The sequence below is a fragment of the Pseudorca crassidens genome, chromosome 11, assembly GCF_039906515.1.
Source record: "Pseudorca crassidens isolate mPseCra1 chromosome 11, mPseCra1.hap1, whole genome shotgun sequence".
NCBI lineage: Eukaryota > Metazoa > Chordata > Mammalia > Artiodactyla > Delphinidae > Pseudorca > Pseudorca crassidens.
In genome coordinates, this window is record NC_090306.1 from 23,053,550 (window position 1) to 23,072,537 (window position 18,988).

Below are 18,988 nucleotides of genomic sequence, written 5' to 3' on the forward strand. Positions count from 1 at the left end.
CCAAAATGTTAAAGTTCAGAACGTTAAAGAATGCCTGTTATACAATGAACATGAATATTCCAGAGACTTATGCTCAAATTCCTAGGTTACTTGTCTGTCTTTCTTACTAGACTGTTAACTCCTTGAAGGCAAAGATCTTGAGTGTATCCTGTGCACTCTTGGATTGTCCCAACTTGGCTCAGTAGGGACAGTAAAAAATTGTTGTGTAAATTGTTAAATAGATGTTCCCCAAATGCCTCCCATGTCAAAAATGGAAAAATATTTAACAAATGTCCTGGTAATTGTTTTTCTTTCACATCTATGGACAGTCTGCAATGGACCAAAAAAAAAAAAAAAATCTATATAACCATGCCTGCTTTCAAATAAAACGGTCAGTTTTGTCATTCTCTCTTTTCTTTAGGAGAAATTATTTGAAGGTTTGGAAAAAAGGGGGTGTCTTGGTAGCTGAAAATTGATTCTCTCTGAAACAGAGATGGCATCTACAAATTGCTGTGATCTGGAGATGAAGACAAGAACGTACGTAATTCTAGAGCAGAGCTCTTTGGCTGAAGTCATACAGCAGTGGTCTGGAAAGGCTCCGGGCTCGGGTGCATCCTGGTGCTTTGAGAGTTCCGATACGTCAAGAGGAGATGGAGCAGTTGTCTAGTCCACTGTTTCTTGAGCACACGTCAGCATTTAAGTCAGTTCCAGTATTTAGAGAACTCTGCTTGGAGGTGGTGAAGTGGATTGTTCCTCTTCTCTGGAACAATCCTACAAAGTCCCGGATGGCAGTGCCAACTTGGGGATGGTTTGATTTGCATGGATTAGATATAGAAAAAGGGCCTGTCATTCAAGGGGAATTAGAAGATGTAACCACCAGGAAGTAGCGCCTGAGTCAACCTCTTTCCCAGGGCAGCGCTCCGAAGACCACTCGAGCCAGGGGTGGCGGGCCTGTGAAGATGGGGCCCCCGGGCTCGGCCTCAGCATAGGCACACGTGACGCGCGTGTGGGCGTTGAGTGACAGGCGCGGCCTTGGGCGGGCATTGGCGGAAATCAACTTCCGGGGGCAGAGGTGCTGGAAGCCGGGTGGTGCGTGGTACGTGGGCTACCCCAAGTCGTGTAGCCGGAGCCCTGGTTCCCCGGGTCAGGGTCGCGCCCGGGTGCACGCGTGCAGGGCTGTGTGCTGTGGGTGGCTCACCTGACGGCGTGGGGGAGCGGCGCGGCGGCGGCGGCGGCGGCGGCGGCGGCGGCGAGAGCCGGGGCGCAGGTAAACGGACGCTTGCCTTTCGGGCCTGGGTCTGGGGCCGGGGCCGCGCGAGGCCGGCCGCGCGCCCGGAGGCGGCCTGGGCGCGGGCGGGGAGCGCAGCCGGGCTTCCGCCCGGGCCTGGCCCGGGGAGGTCGGTCGCGGTGTCTGAGAGTCAGGGGGCGTGACCTGCCTCCCTTGGCGGGCGGTGCCGACCCGTGCTTGCCCTCTCCGCCAGGTTTCGGCCCCTGCGCTTTGCAGAATCGAATGTTTTCGAAAGCCTACGCACAAGTACACGTGACTGTTGTGTCACCGAAGCTCCCACTGAACGTTGACTTTGATCCTTGCCGAGTTTTCACCGATCGCGCCTGGTTTATGTTTCCCCTTCGACTTGGCCAAGTACACCAGGGTAAAAGCTCTACAACGGCCGTCTGTGACATTTCCTTGCCGTTACTTTGGGCCATAGGTTGCAATAAAAGTGGCGTTTCGGGGTGAAAGCAGCAGCCAGTAACTTTCCTAGTGGTGAGGTATCCTTCATCCTCTGAAGTGCGTCCCCTCTCTCCTCAAAGATGTTTCTTCCATCTGCCCTTGTTGCGTAGTGCGGAGCAAAGCTTTGGACATGAAACCTATTTTTGTCTTCGCTCGAAGGAGTGGGATCTCTATTAAAAGCAGCGCTGAGTAGGTGTTTTTTTTTTGGTAGGATGATGTTGCTGCTGCTACTCTCACTTGCTTCCGTGATGAGAGTTGGGGCAGATGCTGATTTCCTGGAGGGTAAAGTTCTGGTCACAGCTATAGGTGATTCAGCGGCACCTTAAGAATTCCGGCTCTTTTCCTTCCCTCCCCCTCTGAACTGTGCAGATACTGATGCCCACCTTACTCTCCAAATATTTATCTGGACGGTAGTTGGATGATGGCTTTTGGACGCAGTTTGGATGTTGCATGGTACTAGAGATTGGGGTGGACTGACGTTTCATCTTGTCATTGGGGTGGGCTAACATTTCACCCCACAATTTAAGACAAAATACCCAGAATATTTAGTTGGGTGGGGTGACTGGGAGTGGCAATAAAGTCGCGTTGTTCTCTGCCATCAGAGAGCTGAACACTTCATATCATTTACCTTCTGCTGCGATTTCTGTTGCATTAAGGGAATTCGCTGTACTGTACCTGTAAGGTTAATGCAGCGGGGGGATGCCAGGGGAAGTGCACCTGTATGGTGCTGGCTAGCCAGTAAATTGTGTGGTAGAGAATTGCCCTGGTTACAAAGTTTGGTATCCTCCAGGCTGGCTAGGAGGTTCTTCTGTGGGCTGGGAAATCTTATTATGAACAGGTTTCCTAGCAACAGTACAAGCCAAATGGAATAAACATAAAGAAAACAAAGTGATGAAAGTTACAATTTACCTCTTAACTTTTATTAAATGGAAAAATGTATCTTACTGGAGTGATCAGCTCAAACCTTCTGAGAGCTTTCTGTTTATTTTAGTCATCTTGATACTTAATAACAGACAAAAAGAAACTTCAGAAAGTCATCACAGAGAGACAGCTTTTTTTTTTTTGGTGGCAGTTAAAAAAAAAAAAAAAAGAAGAAAAAAGAAAGATGGTTACCAGGTAGCTGGTCTGAAGCTTAAATGGACAAACAGGAATTTGTCTGGTTAGAGGCATTTTATCTTGAACCCCTAGCTATAGATGTAAGATTTGTAAAGTACATAGGATTGTTATGAATAAAGAAAACTATTTGAAGGTTTATTATCTTGCCCTTCATGGCAGAAATTGGGGTGGAAGTACATTAGGGTGGATGGGACTCTTTTAATCAGTAAATTGTAAAGGGCATGTTTAGGTGAGTTGTTTCCAAATTTTAGTTTGTAATCACTGTGCCTCCTTTATCAGTCTGTTACTTGTGACTTTTGGTCTTTCTTGAAACTCATCAAATTTTGCTATTTTTCTGTCTAAACAATGAGAACAATAAAAAAGGCAACTCTCTTTAGAGTAACTCTTTGTATCAATGTGTTTCTTCTTATTTACTATTGATAAATCAATATTTTGATTTCCAGTATTTCTGACTTTTTTTGTTTCCCCACTGTTTCTCCCCCACCCAAATACCCATTTAGCTGGGTTTAGCTCATTTAACTTGATGCATATTTTCCAAAAGGGCATGTCCTGCGTCTTTTAAAATGTGGGTTTATTGAGGTATACTTTACAAGTAAAAAAAATCTCGTCTAGTATCTTGTTATTTAACTTCTAACAAATGCATAATAGTCATGTAACCACTACCGCAATCTAGACAAAGAACATTTCTATCATTCCAAAAAGTTCCCTCATTGCTCCTTTGTAGTTCATTTTCTCCCCTCAGCAGTAGATCTGGCCACCAGTGATTTGTTCACTGTTCCTATAGCTTTGTCTTTTCTGGAATGTCATATAAATGGGCTCCTACTGTGTATAGAACTTGTTTTCTGGTTTCTTTCATGTAATGCTTTTGTGATTCATCCATTTTAGTGCATGTATCAGTGCTTTGTTCTTTTTTTATTGCCGAGTGCTGTTTCATTGTATGGCTATATCACAATTTGTTTATCTATTCACCAGGTGGACATTTAGGTTGTTTCCAGTTTTTGGCATTTAGGAATGAAGCTGCTGTAAACATTCATGTACAGTTCTTTGTACATTCATCTACCGGTCTCTGTGTAGAGATATGCTTTCATTTCTTTTTGTTAAATATTTAGGAGTAGGACTTTGACCATGTGGCAAATGTTTGTTTAACTTCATAAGAAATTACCAAACTATTTTCCAAGATAGCTGTTTCATTTTACATCCTTACCAGCAATGTTTGATGGTTCCATTTGCTCCACATCCTGGTCAGCATTTGTCATTTTACTTTTAATCTTAGCTATACTAATAGGTATTTAGTGCTATCTCATTGATGTTTTAATTTAAATTTTCCTGTCGACTAATATGTTGAGCATCTTTTCATGTGCTCATTTGCTATCATTTGCTATCTGTATGTCTTCTTTGGTGAAGTTATCTGTTCAAATCTTTGGTCTATTTTCTTAGTGAGTTGTAAGAATTTTGTATAGTCTGGATACAATTCCTTTATCATATATATGTTCACAAATATTTTCTTTCAGTCTGTGCTTTGTCTTTTTAGTTTCTTAACAGTATCTTTCAAAGAGCTGAAGTTGTAAATTTTGAAGAAGTCCAGTTTATCATTTTTTTCTTTTATGATTTGTGCTTTTGCGTCCTATCTAGAAAATTTTGACTAACCCAAAGATATAAAGATTTTTTTTTTTTAAACTGTGTTTTCTTCTAGAACTTTTATAGTTTTAGATTTTACCTTTAGGTCTGTGATCTGTTTTGATCAATTTTTTCTTCATTTTTCTATGTGGTGCAAGATATGGGTCAAAGTTCTTTTTCTCTCGCCCTTTCTTTTTTTGTGTATTGACACCCAATTTGTCCAGCACCACTTACTGAAAGGACTATCCTTACTATTCTTTCTTCAGTAAATTTTCTTGGCACCTTTGTCAAAAATCAATTGACTCTGTATGTGTAGATCTGTTCCTGGACTCTCAGTTCTCTTTCATTGTTCCATATGTCTCTCCTTTGGCCCAAACTACAACGTCTTCATTAATGTAAATTTAAAAAAAAATTTATTATTTATTTTTGGCTGCATTGGGTCTTCGTTGCTGCACACGGGCTTTCTCTAGTTGCAGCAAGAGGGGGTTACTCTTCGTTGCCATGTGTGGCCTTTTCATCGCAGTGGCTTCTCTTGTTGCAGAGCACGGGCTCTAGGCATGCGGACTTCAGTAGTTGTTGGCATGCAGGCTCAGTAGTTGTGGCACACGGGCTTAGTTGCTCCACAGCATATGGGATCTTCCCGGACCAGGGCTCGAACCCGTGTGCCCCTGCATTGGCAGGTGGATTCTTAACCCCTGCCCCACCAGGGAAGTCCCTATTAATGTAATTTTATAGTATGTCTTGAAATTAGGAAGTCTGAGTCTTCCAGCTTACTTTTTGTGTGTGTTTGTTTTGGGTATCCTAGCTCCTTTTCTTTCCATGTACATTTTTAGAATCAGCCTATTCTATAAAAAAGCATCCTGGGATTTTGACTGGATGCACTGAAGTTATAGTTTTATATGGAGAGTATTGACATCTTAATGTTGTTAAGATGTTAATAAAGTCTTTGATTTTTCTCATTAACGTTTTAAAGCTTTCAGCATAATAATTTTGCACATATTTGTGCAAAATGTTATATTTATGTCTAAGTGCTTCATGTTACTTGGTGCTGTTGTAAATGGTAATCTTTGAAAAAATTTCAATTTCCAATTATTTATATAAATAAATTGATATTTTTTATTGACCTTGAATTCTCAACCTTGTTAATAAATTCAATTACCCTAGTAGCTTTTGTAGACTCATTGGGATTTTCTATGTAGACAATCTTGTCTGCCAGTAGAGACAGTTTTAGTTCATATTTTCCTGTTTGCCTTTTATTTCATTTTCTTGTCTCGTTGCACTGGCTAGGACCTTCAGTGTGATGTTAAACGGAACAAGTAAGAGCTGACATCCTTGCCTTGTTTCTCTTCTTAGTGGGGAAGGCATGTAATTTTTTACCATTAAGTAGTTAGCTATAGGTTTTTTTGTAAGTACAGTTCTCATCAGATTGAGGAAGTTTTCTTTAGCTTCTTGTTCACTGACATTTTTTTAAAAATCATAAATGAATACTGTATTTTTTTTGATTGTGGAAATCATAGTTGATTACAGTAGAAAATCGGGAAATAATCCTATAAAGAAAAGAGTTAATCCATTTCCATTAATATGAGATAATTCCTGCTATATTTTGCTGGCTTTTTTTTGTTTTTTGCGGACATTTAAAAAACAAAATTGTAAATATTGTCTTACAGTTTTTTCTTTTTGCTAGGCTTACACTGAGTGCTTACTACGTCATGAATTTTTGGAGAACTTGATTTTTATGTTCTTGATTTGTAGTTAGGATAGTTGTTTTCCTCAGAATTAATATTAAATCTTTGTGCATAACTCTGATAAAATTTTTTTAATTGATTTTTAAAAAAATGGTTATTACTCAAAGTGTATGAAATTTTTTCAGATTCTTAATATACACTGCCTCTTTGTTTTATTTTATATTCCTAGAATTTGTCCTCCAGACTATGTATTTGCAATAAATTTTAGAGCAAAATGTGGCAGTCAATATCATTGACTTTTTGTGCATCACTTTATGGTAGAATCCTAGAATTTCAGAAACTCAGTTCCTTAGATTTTATCCAGTTTAAATCATTTATTTTATAGGTTTAGCATGTGGAATAAGTAAATGGCTTTTCCATCCACATTATTATTTTGCTGTCAGTGATCTAGATAGAATTCCTGATGCATTTTGTGTAATGTAAAATACTCATGTTTTTCTTTTGATAAGGATTGTAGAAATCTTTGTGTCCAGCATCATGCAGTAACCCTTTATGTATGTTGTTTTATTGAATTCCAACCAGAACCTTTTGAGGTAGGTAGTATTTTTCCCATTTCATAGATGAGGAAACTGAGTCTCAGACAAGCGAGCAAAGTTATTTATGGTTGTATTAACAGTGAGTGGTAGAGCTGGAGTTTTATCACAAGTCTTCTTGAATCTGCTTTTATTTGTAGGCTATAATGCCAATATAGAGTTTACGTAAGCATTTTGTATGTAGTCTGCTTACTCTGGATCTGTCTTCTAATTTTAATTCTTAGAATAAACTCATTAAGCAATTTAGTAAATCAGCATGAGACAGTATCAGTTAGTTCTAAAATATTTACCCAAATTTCTGTCCTTTTATATTGTCTAATTTTAAATTGTTTTAAGTATTTCTTGACCTGTATCCTCTTCCCTTCCCTGTCAAATCCCCAGTAAGTGGTACAAAGACTGTTGTTAGCTATATGCTGTAGAGTTTTACTTAAAGAATTAGAGATACATTTATTGTCACTAGCAGAGAATACAATAATTTAAAAATTTTGAAATTAGAAGACTTTTTAAAAGTTACAGGTTTAATAGATGAAGATCAGAAATAATGTTAGCTACTTTAAAATGCAGCATGTTATAATTGTAGTAAACCTTCTTACCTTAGAAGGGTATGAACATTTTGGTATTTATGTAATGCAGTTGAACACATATACTCATATAGATTAACTATATCAGTGAAATAACCACTATTTTGTAAAGTGTGGAATCACTTTTTCCTGGTATTCAGAGAAGACTGACTTTCTTCTCCCTTTGCCAGCCTTGCTAACATAGACCATGTGCATCTCCTACCAAAAGTAGGCATAGATAACAAAGGGGACAGCCAAATTGCCTTTTATTTTGTGTTCCATCTTGTGGTGAAAGAGGGTCTACATGATCATTTCAAGATGCTTTACTTTTGTATTATAAGAATTCAGAACATCTGCAACTGTAGTAAAGACAGTGCTGCGGTATTATGCAAGACGCATTCATCTATAAGTATGCTTCACTGATAGGGGCTTATATGAATATTAGTAAAAAACTACATTTTGGATGAATGAAAATCAGATTTTTGACTGACTTACAGACTTTTATAAAATGGATGCTCCAAACCTTGGGTTGTTTATAGTATACCATTCTGCATATTGATTATGAAATATTCAGTTATCCTTGATACATTACTGGTGTGCAAAATTTTACTTGTGTCTTTGAATCTAAGGCATGTTGTGTAGTCAGTATCTAGTTGGATCATGCTTTTTATTCATTCTGCAAATTTCTGCTGGTTGATTACAGTGTTTAACCCCTGTGTATTTAATATAATTGCTGATACTTGTTGAGTTTCTTGGATGTGTAGGTTAATGTTTTTCATCATATTTGTGAAAATTTCAAGCATTCTTTTATTTATTTATTTATTTATTTTTTGCGGGTATGCGGGCCTCTCACTGTCGTGGCCTCTCCCGTTGCGGAGCACAGGCTCTGGACGCGCAGGCTCAGCGACCATGGCTCATGGGCCCAGCCGCTCCGCGGCATGTGGGATCATCCCGAACCGGGGCACGAACCCGGGTCCCCTGCATCGGCAGGTGGACTCTCAACCACTGTGCCACCAGGGAAGCCCTCTTTTATTTATTTTTAAATTTGTTTATTTTATTCCTTTTGGCTGCATTGGGTCTTTGTTGCTGTGCGTGGGCTTTCTCTAGTTGTGGTGAGCAGGGGCTACTCTTCGTTGTGGTGCGCAGGCTTCTCATTGTGGTGACTTCTCTTGTCGGGGAGCATGGGCTCTAGGAGCGTGGGCTTCCATAGTTGTGGCACGTGGGCTCAGTAGTTGTGACTTGTGGGCTCTAGAGCACAGGCTCAGTAGTTGTAGCACACAGGCTTAGTTGCTCCACGGCATGTGGGATCTTCCCAGACCAGGGCTTGAACCCGTGTCCCCTGCATTGGCCACTGCGCCACCAGGGAAGCCCCTCTAGCATTATTTCTTGAAGTAGTTATTCTGCCCCTTTCTTTCTCTCCTCTTTTTCTGGAACTCTCATCATGCTTATGCATATGTTGGTATTCCTGATGGTTATCCACAGGTTTTGATACTTTGTTTATTTTTCTTTATTCTTTTTTCTTTCTGTTCCTCAAACTGGATAATCTCAATTGACCTATCTTCAGATTCACTGATTTTTTCTTCTGTCAACTCAGGATTTGCTGTTGAGACCTTCTAGTGAATTTTTTATTTCAGTCAGTGAACTTTTCAACTCCAGATTTTATATATTTTATTTTTATAATTCCTATCTTTTCATTAGTACTCTATATTTTATGAGACTGTTATTATACTTTAGTTATTTAGGCATAGTTTCCTTTAGTGATTTGAGACTACATGTTTGAACATATTTAAAGTAGTTGATTTTAATGTCTTTGTCTAAGTCTATAATGTCTGAGTTTCCTCATGAGCAAATTTTTATTGACTGCCGGTTTTCTCCTCTTGTTTCTTTGCATGTCTCATAATTTTTGTTGAAAACTATTTATAAATATATGTGTATATATATATTTTTAATATATTTTACATGTAACATGGCAACTCTGGAAATCAGAAATTCCTCTCCTCCCCAGAGTTTTTTTATCGTTGCTGTTTTTGTTGCTATTTTTGCTGTCTTGTTTAGTGACTTGGTGAACTCTTTTTGTAAACTCTGTATTCTTTGTCTTGTATGGCCACTTGGAATTATTAGCAGTTATATTATGCCAGTTCATTTTATATAATTGGGTCAATTTACATAGAGGAAATCTTTAGTTAGGGCTTGTGAATTATGATTAAAAAGTTCATTGATTATCAAAATGATTACAAAAAGTAAGAAAACATTTATTGACTGCTTACCCTGTGCTATGCCTGAACATATTACTTGGTTAATGGGATTATCAGACAACCAGAAGCCCAGGTTTGTTTGTTTGTTTTTTTAATTTGGTGAAAATCTCTAGACTTGTACTTGTGGAGTTTTAATGCCTTAGTAATCAAAAGTAGCTGGACTTATTTTTTTCCCTAGCATTTAACTCGCTGGCTTAGCATCTTGTCATCTTGTACTACCTGAGAGTCATAATTGAGAATATTATTTTCAGTGCTGTAGAAGACATTGGGATGATTCAAACAGTTGATAAGAACATGGGGTTAAAATGTAGAAATACTTATATACAACTAATGGAACTTATATACAACTAATGGAACTTAAGTAAATAAGACTTACTGTCAGTGCCATCACCTAATAGCTAGCATTTTTTGGATTTGGTTTTATATTTACTCAGTAGAGAAATAGTGTCAGTTGACATTTCTGTAGGATCCTGGCACTATGGCATATAAAAAAGTTGGGAGTGCTTGGATTGCCTTGTGGGAAAACTTTGGATTTTTAGCTAAAGGCTTAGTTAATCTTCACAACAGTGCAGAGGAAAAGTCTTTCAAATATTGCTCAGAAATGGTCAGATTTTTCAGGAATGTACCCAATAATAGAGGGAAAGGAGAACTTTGTGTGCTTCAGATATGCTTTTTTCCTTTTTTTTTCCCCACATGCACACTTAACTATGTTTTGGATGAATTAGAGTCTATATACATTAGAAATCTTTTACAGATAAAATTGGTAGTCAATTACTTATTATGTATGGAAGTGAAAAAAAAAATTACAAGTTAGGATCAGATGAAAAAAATGATCCTGCTGAGGATACTGGTACTTTACTTCAGGAAGAAATGAAAATTAGTGGTCAGGACAGTTTTATATTATCTTAGAAAAATGTGAGCGAGCAAGTCCTTTATGTGTTTCTCTGGTAAACAAGTCTGTTTCCTGTTAAAGGGCACTGTTAGCAGATGAAGACCTTTGATAGGTGCATAAACAAGGATTTAATAACTGTCAAACTAAGTTAATGAAAGTAAAATAATGGACAACTGAACTATGGTGAGAGCAAAATTCAATTCAATAGAAATCTATATTTCAGGTTCCTATACTAGGCACTGGAGGATACAGAAATGAATGTCAACTTGGTTTTCAAGGACCTCACAGTCAAGTAGGTGAGAGTTATATAAACTGATACATTATAGGGAGAGCACTGATTGGGAAGGAATGGGATCCTGAAAGTTAGGAGTGTGTGGGAAGAGATGAAGCTAGAGACATCGAGCCCCTGAATTTTGATGAGTATTTTTTGCCAGTGGGAGCATCCTTCCCACCCTCAGTGGTAGTGGCCTCTCTACCCACAGTGGTAGCTACTTCCTCACTCCCAGTGGGAGTAGCCTCTCCACCCATGTCTGAGATCTGAGGGGATTAATTCTGCATTAATGGCAGCCCCTGAGGCAGTTGCCAGGCAAGACAGTGCTGATCTCCTCAGGACCTGTCCCCAACACTCTTCTTTGCTTCTAGATCTTTGACTAGACTGAAATCCCAGCAGGCTTCTAAAGGTGAGGTACAAAGTGTGACTCATGGGGAAATGTACTATACTCCAAAAGAACTACTTGAACTTTCTAATTTATACAGACAGATCCAGGGAACATGTGTGGGAATGGATACTAAAGGTGCAGCATAATCATGAAAAGAACGTGAAGTTGGACCAGGCAGAATTTATTGATACGGGCTCACTCAGCAGAGATTCTGCATTTAGTGTGGTGGTTTGGCCGAAATATGGACCAAAAGGTGGCTCACAGTGAGTGAGCTGCAAATGCTGGGCCTACCTGTCTTGGTTTACTGTAGAGGAAGGGAGTCAAGGGCTTAGGGAGATTGGAATGTTAGAGTGGATTTGTCATTTAGGAAGTGCCTCACCCAAACTGGGAGGGTCCAGAAGACATAGCTTCCACCAATGTTATGAGATAAATCGTGAGGGGAGCCCTGGCATCCTTGACGAGCTCTGTGATGCTTCCGTAGGGCATGCAGTCACTGAACTGGGAAACCTAAATGCAATGGGAGTAAATGAATTCCAGGGTGGCAGGGGCCGAGTAGTGACATCCATCTGTCAAAGGCAAGGTGAGCGTGGTTTGGGCAGCAGAGTCAAAGCGGCAATTAGAATAGTCTGATTTAGGCAGAACAATGGTGTTGGTTAGTTGATCATGGTGTTCCCAGAAGTGAAATAGATAGGAAGCCTACTAAATTCTTACTTGATCTGTATAAGCAGAAAAGTTCTAGGTCAAGTGAACCAAAGTCTAGCGTGAATCAGAAAAAACAGAGTCATGACCCATCAATCAATTCTGAGACTTGAATTTTTACAGACCTAGAACCCCTTGAATGAAGAGGAGGCAGGGTTCCCTTGAGGAAGGACGCTGGTACATTGCCAAAATTTACTGTCAGTCTTTCTGTCAGCCCTTCTAAAGGGTTCTGTGGCCTTTCATCATGGTAATTGTGCATTGGGGAAAAGGAAATAATCACACCTTTCAAGGACTGCTGGATACTGGCTCTGAATTGACACTAGTTCCATGGGACCCAAGTTGTCCCTTTGGTCCATCGTCAGAATAGGGGCTTATGGAGGTCAGGTAATCAATGAAGTTTTAGCTCAGGTCTGTCTCACAGTGAGCCCAGTGGGTCCTCAAATCCATCCTGTAGTTATATCTCCAGTTCCAGAATGCATAATTGGAATAGATACAGTCAGCAGCTATCACAGTCCCCACATTGGTTATCTGACCAGTGGAGTGAAGGTGATTATGGTGAGAAAGGTCAAATGGGAGCCACTAGAATTGCTTCAACCTAAGAAAAGAGTAAACCAAAAGCAATACCTCATATCTAGGGGGATTGCAGACGTTAGTGCCACCGTCAAGGACATGAAACATGCAGGGTTGGTGATTCCCACCACTTCTGCATTCATCTGATCTGTTTGGCCTGTGCAGAAGACAGATGGATCTTAGAGAATGACAGTGGATTATTGTAAGCTTAACCTGGTGGTGATTCCAGTTGCAGCTGCCATATATAGTTTTACTGCTTGAGTAGATTAACACATCCCCTGATGACTTGTATGCAGCTGTTGGTCTGGCAGATGCGTTTGTCTCCATCTCTGTCAGCAAGGTCCAGCTGAAATAGTTTGCTTTCAGCTGGCAAGGCCAGCAGTACACCTTCACTGTCCTACCTCAGCCCTACGTCATAATTTAGTTTGTGTGGATCTGTATCACTTTTCTCTTTCACAAGATATCATCACACTGGTCCATTAAATTGAGGACATTATGTTGACTGGACCTAGTGAGCAAGAAGCAGCAACTTCTCTAGACCTAGTAGTAAGACATTTTAGTGTCAGAGAGTAGGAAACAAATCTGATAAAAGCTAAGGGGCCTTCTACCTCAGTGAAATTTCTGGGGGTCTAGCGGTGTGAGGTATCTTGAGATATCCCTTCTAAGGTTAAGACAAGGATAAGTTGTTGCATCTGGGCCTTCCTGCAACCAAGAAAGAGGCACAACATCTAGTGGGTCTCTCTGGATTTTAGACACATCATATTCCTCATTTAGGGTGTGTTACTCTGGCACATTTACTGAGTGACTCAAAAAGCTGCTCGATTTGAATGGGACCCAGAATAAGAGAAGACTCTGCCACAGGTCCAGGCTGCTGTGCAAGCTGCTCTGTCACTTGGGCCATATGTTCCACCAGATCTAGCGGTCCTTGAAGTGTCAGTGGCAGATAGGGATGCTGTTTGGAGCTTTTGGCAGGTTCCTTTAGGAGAATCAGAGTGTAGGCCCTTAGGATTTTGGACCAAAGCCCTGCCATCCTCTGTGGATAACTGTGCCTCTTGAGAAGCAGCTGTTGGTCTACACTTGGGCCTTAGAGACTGATTGCATAACCATGGGCCACCAAGTTTACCATGTGACCTTAGCTGCCCATCATGAAGTGAGTGTTATCTGACCCACCAAGCCATAAAGCTGGGCACGTGACACAGCAGCACTCCATCATCAAGTGGAAGTGGTATATATCTGAGAAGGCCCGAGCAGGCCCTGGAGGCACAGATAAGTTGAAGAAGTGGCCCAAATGTCCATGGGCCCTACTCTGCTACAGTGTCTTCTTTTTCCAGACTGCATCTCTGGCTTCATGGGAAGTTTGCTAACATCAGTTCACAGAAGAGAAGACTCAGGCCTGTTATATAGATGCTTTTGCATGATATGCAAGCAGCACCAGAAAGTGAATGGCTGCAGCCCTACAGCCCCTTTCTGGGACATCCCTGAAGGATAGTGGTGAAGGGAAATCCTCCCAGTGGGCGGAACTTCAGGCAGTGCACCTGGTTGTTCACTTTGCTTGGAAGGTCAAATGGCCAGACATACAATTGAATACTGATTCATGGCTTATGACCAATGGTTTGGCTGGATGGTTAGGGACTTGGGAGAAACATGGTTGGAAAATTGGTGACAAGGAAATTTGGGGAAAAGGTGTGGATAGACCTCTTTGAATGGGCAAAAAATGTGAAGATATTTGTGTACCATGTGAATGCTCACTAAAGAGTGATCTCAGCAGAGGAAGATTTTAATAATCAAGTGGATAGGATGACTCACTCATTCTGTGGATACCAGTCAGCCTCTTTCCCCTGTCACCGCTGTCATTGCCTCGTGGGCTCATAGGCAAAGTGGCCATGCTGGCAGCGATGGAGGTTACACATAGGCTAAGCAACAGACTTCCACTCATCAAGGCCGGCCTGGCTATGGCCACTGCTGAGTGCCCAGTCTGTCATCAGCAGAGACTAACACTGAATCCTTGATATGGCACCATTCTTTGGGGTGATTAGCCAGCTAAGTGGAGGCAGGTTGGTTATACTAAACTACTCCCATAATTGAAGTGGCAGCGATTTATTCTTACTGCAGTAGATGTTTACTTTGGATATGGACTTGCCTTCCCTGCGTGCAGTGCTTCTGTCAAAACTGTCATCTCTGGACTTATAGAATGCCTCATTCACCACATAGTATTCCATATAGCATTTCTTCTGATCCAGGAACTCACTTCACAGCAAGAGAAGTGCAGCAGTGGGCCCATGTTCATGGAATTCATTGGTCTTATCTTGTTTCCTGCCATCCTGAAGCAGCTGGCTTGACAGAATGGTGGAATGGTCTTTTGAAGACTAAGTTATGGTGCCAGCAAGGTGTCAGTATCTTGCAGGACTGGTGCAACGTTCTCCACAAGGTTGTATATACTTTGAATTAGCATACAGTATATGGTGCTGTTTCTTCCATAGCCAGGGTCACAGGTCCAAGAATCAAGGGGTGGAAATGGGAGTGGCACCATTCACTATTACCCCTCGTGAGCCACTAGCAAAACTTTGGTTCCTGTTTCTATGACTTTCTGCTCTGCTGGCCTATAGGTCTTAGTTCCAAAGGGAGGAATGCTTCCACCAGAAGACACAGTGATTCCATTGAATTGGAAATTAAGACTACTGCCTAGCCACTTTGGACTCCTCATACCTCTGAATCAACAGGCAAAGAAGGGAGTTGCTGTGCTGGCTGGGGTGACTGATCTTGACTACCAAGGGGATATTGGGACTACTGTTCCACAATGGAGGTAAGGAAGAGTGTGTCTGAAATGCAGGAGACTTTTTTAGGGCATCTCAATATTATCATGCCCTGTGATTAAAGTCAATGGAAAACTAAAACAGCCCAATTGAGGGAGGACTACTGATGGCCCAGATCCCTCAGGAATGAGGATTTGGGTAACTCCATGAGGTAAAGAACCATGACCAGCTGAAGTGCTTGCTGAAGATACAGAATGGGTAATGGAAGAAGGCAGTTATAAATACCAGCTACAACCATTTGACCAGTTACAGAAATGAGGACTGTAATAGTCATGAGTATTTCTTCCTTATTTTGCTATGAATATGTGTGTGTGTGTGTGTGTGTGTGCGTGCGTGTGCGCACACGTATGTGTATGGCAATATATATGTAAACTATCTTTGCTTTTTTCCTCTCTTAACCACTTATCATGTAACATAAAATGCATTAGGTGTATATCATAGTATTTTAAGTATTATTAACTTTACAGCATAGTATTTAAATTTTGGGATATCAAGGAGTAGAGTAAATATCACTCAAGGACTTTACCTCCTTTTCTGGAGAAGAGGTTAGTGTGTTTCCAGTTGTACATAGGATAGCTATATCACATTTTATGACCTTGGTATAAAAGAATTATGTCCTTATTTGGAGATTAAGTATGGTTTAAGAGATGAGTATGGGTGCCAAGTAGACAAGGGGTAGACTTGTGATGGTTAATTTTAGGACCGTGGGGTGCCCAGATAGTTGATCAAACTTTATTCTGAAGGTGTTTGTGAGATTAGCATTCGAATTACTAGACAGAGTAAAGCAGATTGCCCTCATACAATCATTTGAAGACCTGAATAGAACAAAAAGCTGAGTAAGATGGAACTTCTGCCTGATTGCTTGACTGGGGCATTGGTCTTCTCCTGCACTTGGACTGGGACTCTTTGGATGCACACTGGAACCGCACCGTGCGTTCTGGGTTTCCAGCTTGCCAACTGCAGATCTTGGGACTTCTTAGCCTCTATAATCTTACAAGCCAGTTCCTATTAATCTAGTTCCCTCTCTCTTTCTCTCTCTCTCTCTCTCTCTGTCTCTTTATATGTATATACGTGTCTATATATGTATGTAGTATATAGGTACATATATAAAATGTATATATAAAATAATTAAAATTATATACTATTATAAAAATAATAGTTACAAAGCTAATCAAAACAGTATGGTACTGGCACAAAAATGGAAACAGAGATCAGTGGGACAGGTTAGAAAGCCCAGAAATAAACCCACACACCTGTGGTCAATTAATCTACAACAGAGGAGGCAAGAATATACAAGAAAAGACAGTCTCTTCATTAAGTGGTGCTGGGAAAACTGGACAACTGCATGTAAAAGAATGAAATTAGAACATTCTTTAACACCATATACAAAAATAAACTCAAAATGGATTAAAGACCTAAATGTAAGGCTGGATACTGTAAAACAGAGGAAAACGTAGGCAGAACACTCTTTGACATAAATCGCAGTAGTATCTTTTTGGATCCACCTCCAAAAAGTAATGAAAATAAAAACAAAAATAAACAAATGGAACCTAATTAAACTCAAAAGCTTTTGTACAGCAAAGAAAACCATAAGCAAAACGAAAAGACAGCCCACACAATGGGAGAAAATATTGCAAATGATGCGACTGATGGGATTAATCTCCAAAATACACAAACAGATCATGAAGCTTAATATCAAAAAAAAAAACCCAATCAAAAAATGGGCAGAAGACCTAATAGACATTTCTCCAAAGAAGATATACAAATGGCCAAAAAGCACATGGAAAGATGCTCAACATTGCTAATTATTAGAGAAATTCTAATCAAAACTACAATGAGGTATCACCTCACATGGGTCAGAATGGCCATCATCAAAAAGTCTACAAACAGTAAATGCTGGAGAGGGTGTGGAGAAAAGGGAACCCTCCTACACTGGTGGTGGTAATGTAAATTGTACAACCACTGTGGAGAACAGTATGGAGGTTCCTTAAAAAGCTAAAAATAGAACTACCATATGATCCAGCAATCCCACTCTTGGACGTATATCTAGAGGAAACCATAATTTGAAAAGATACATGCACCCCAGTGCTTGTTGCAGCACTATTTACAATTGCCAAGACATGGAAGCAGCCTAAATGTCCATCAGCAGAGGAATGGATAAAGAAGATGTGGTACATATATGCAATGGGATATTATTCAGCCATGAAAAAGGAATGAAATAATGCCATTTGCAGCAATATGGATGGCCTAGAGATTATCATACTAAGTGAAGTAAGTCAGACAGAGAAAGACAAATATCATATGATATCACATGTGAGGAATCTAAAAAAAAAAATGATACAAGTGGACTTATTTACAAAACAGAAACTGACTCACAGACTTTGAAAACAAATTTATGGTTACCAAAGGGGAAAGGTGGGGGGGAGGGATAAATTAGGAGTTTGGGATTAACATATACACACTACTATATATAAAATAGATAATCAACAAGGACCTCCTGTATAGCACAGGGAACTTTACTCAATATTCTGTAATAACCTATATGGGAAAAGAATCTGAAAAAGAATGGATGTATGTATATGTATAACTGAATCACTTTGCTGTACGCTTGAGACTAGCACAACATTGTAAACCAACTATACTCCAATATATAATAACAAACTGAAAAATGTATCTAAATATTAAAAAATGTATCTAAATATTAAAAATAAAATGTATTATTATAAAAATAATAATTATATATATATAATTATTATTATTTTTACAGGTGATCCTTGAAAAATATGGGGGTTGGATGTTGAACCTTGCGTAGTCTATTATCTGACTATAATTTTCTAGTTGGCCTGCTGTATCTGTGGTTCTGCATCCTTGGCTTCTACCAACCATAAATCATGTAGTATTGCAGTAAGTATTTATTTGAAAAAAATTTGCATATAAGCGGACCCATGCAGTTCAAACCCGTGTTGTTCAGGGGTCAACTGCGTTTATCTGGAGGACCCTGACTAATACACTCACCATAGAAATAAAAAATTAATTGACTATTTCCTCTTCCAGTACAACAAACAGGGTGTCTTTGGCAAGGTGGAATGTCAAATATGGAGCTAATAAAAATTTTTAAAGAATACATGGTCATCTTACCACTGTATGAAGAAGAGTGGCCTTGCAGTTTGCTTCATAAATTGCTTTCATTACTTACAGTATTCCAAATCTCACATGATAAAGAAATGACTATGAGATACTGAGTTCTAGTATAAGGATATTTATAGTAAAACTCTTAGAAATCATGGCTGAGATCCCAGAATTAATTAGTCTCGGACACAGTCAAACAGTGTACCTGTATCACGAAGTATATTGACATTTAACAACAGTCTATAAGGATTATTGACAGGTATATACTTTTGACTTAAATGATTTGGTAAAACTCAGTTACTGTTATTGCTATTGTTCTTTGACCTTTTATTTTTACCACAGTCTCAGATTATGGAAAATAGTCATTATGCTAATAAGTTAATCACATATGCTGGAGAGAGATTTAATGAATATAGTAAAATGGAATAATATGCCTGATAAGGTACTATTTGCTTTAAAAAAGAGGGAAAAAAAATCTGTGAACAGCAGTACCCAGTACTTAGTTTGTTTTCATTTTTTAAAAAGTAAAGTAAACTGAAGGCGCAATCATAAAGTCTACAGGATTTCCCCTTTTGTAAAAAGTTCTTAGGGAAAAAGAATGATTGTTTGGATACTTTCAGCATTTAAAGCTGGTTAATTACCACACATTCTTTCCATTGTGATTGTGTAGCAGTGTTGAGGTCCAGAAT

General features: G+C 39.6%; 1 protein-coding gene and 1 pseudogene across 10 annotated transcripts in view; both read left to right on the forward strand.

Annotated features, from left to right (window-relative positions):
* Nucleotides 1-936: 936 nt before the first annotated feature.
* Nucleotides 937-18,988, forward strand: part of CCDC91 (coiled-coil domain containing 91) — a 410,030-nt gene continuing 391,978 nt past the window's right edge. Inside the window, exon 1 of one of the 10 annotated variants that reach the window (XM_067696033.1) lies at nucleotides 937-1,246. The gene's annotated coding sequence lies outside the window, so the exon portion shown is untranslated. The remainder of the gene's footprint in view (nucleotides 1,247-18,988) is intronic. The other 9 variants (XM_067696029.1, XM_067696031.1, XM_067696037.1 and 6 more) reach the window with 9 other exon arrangements.
* On the forward strand, nucleotides 10,336-14,963 carry LOC137202724 (uncharacterized; annotated as a pseudogene).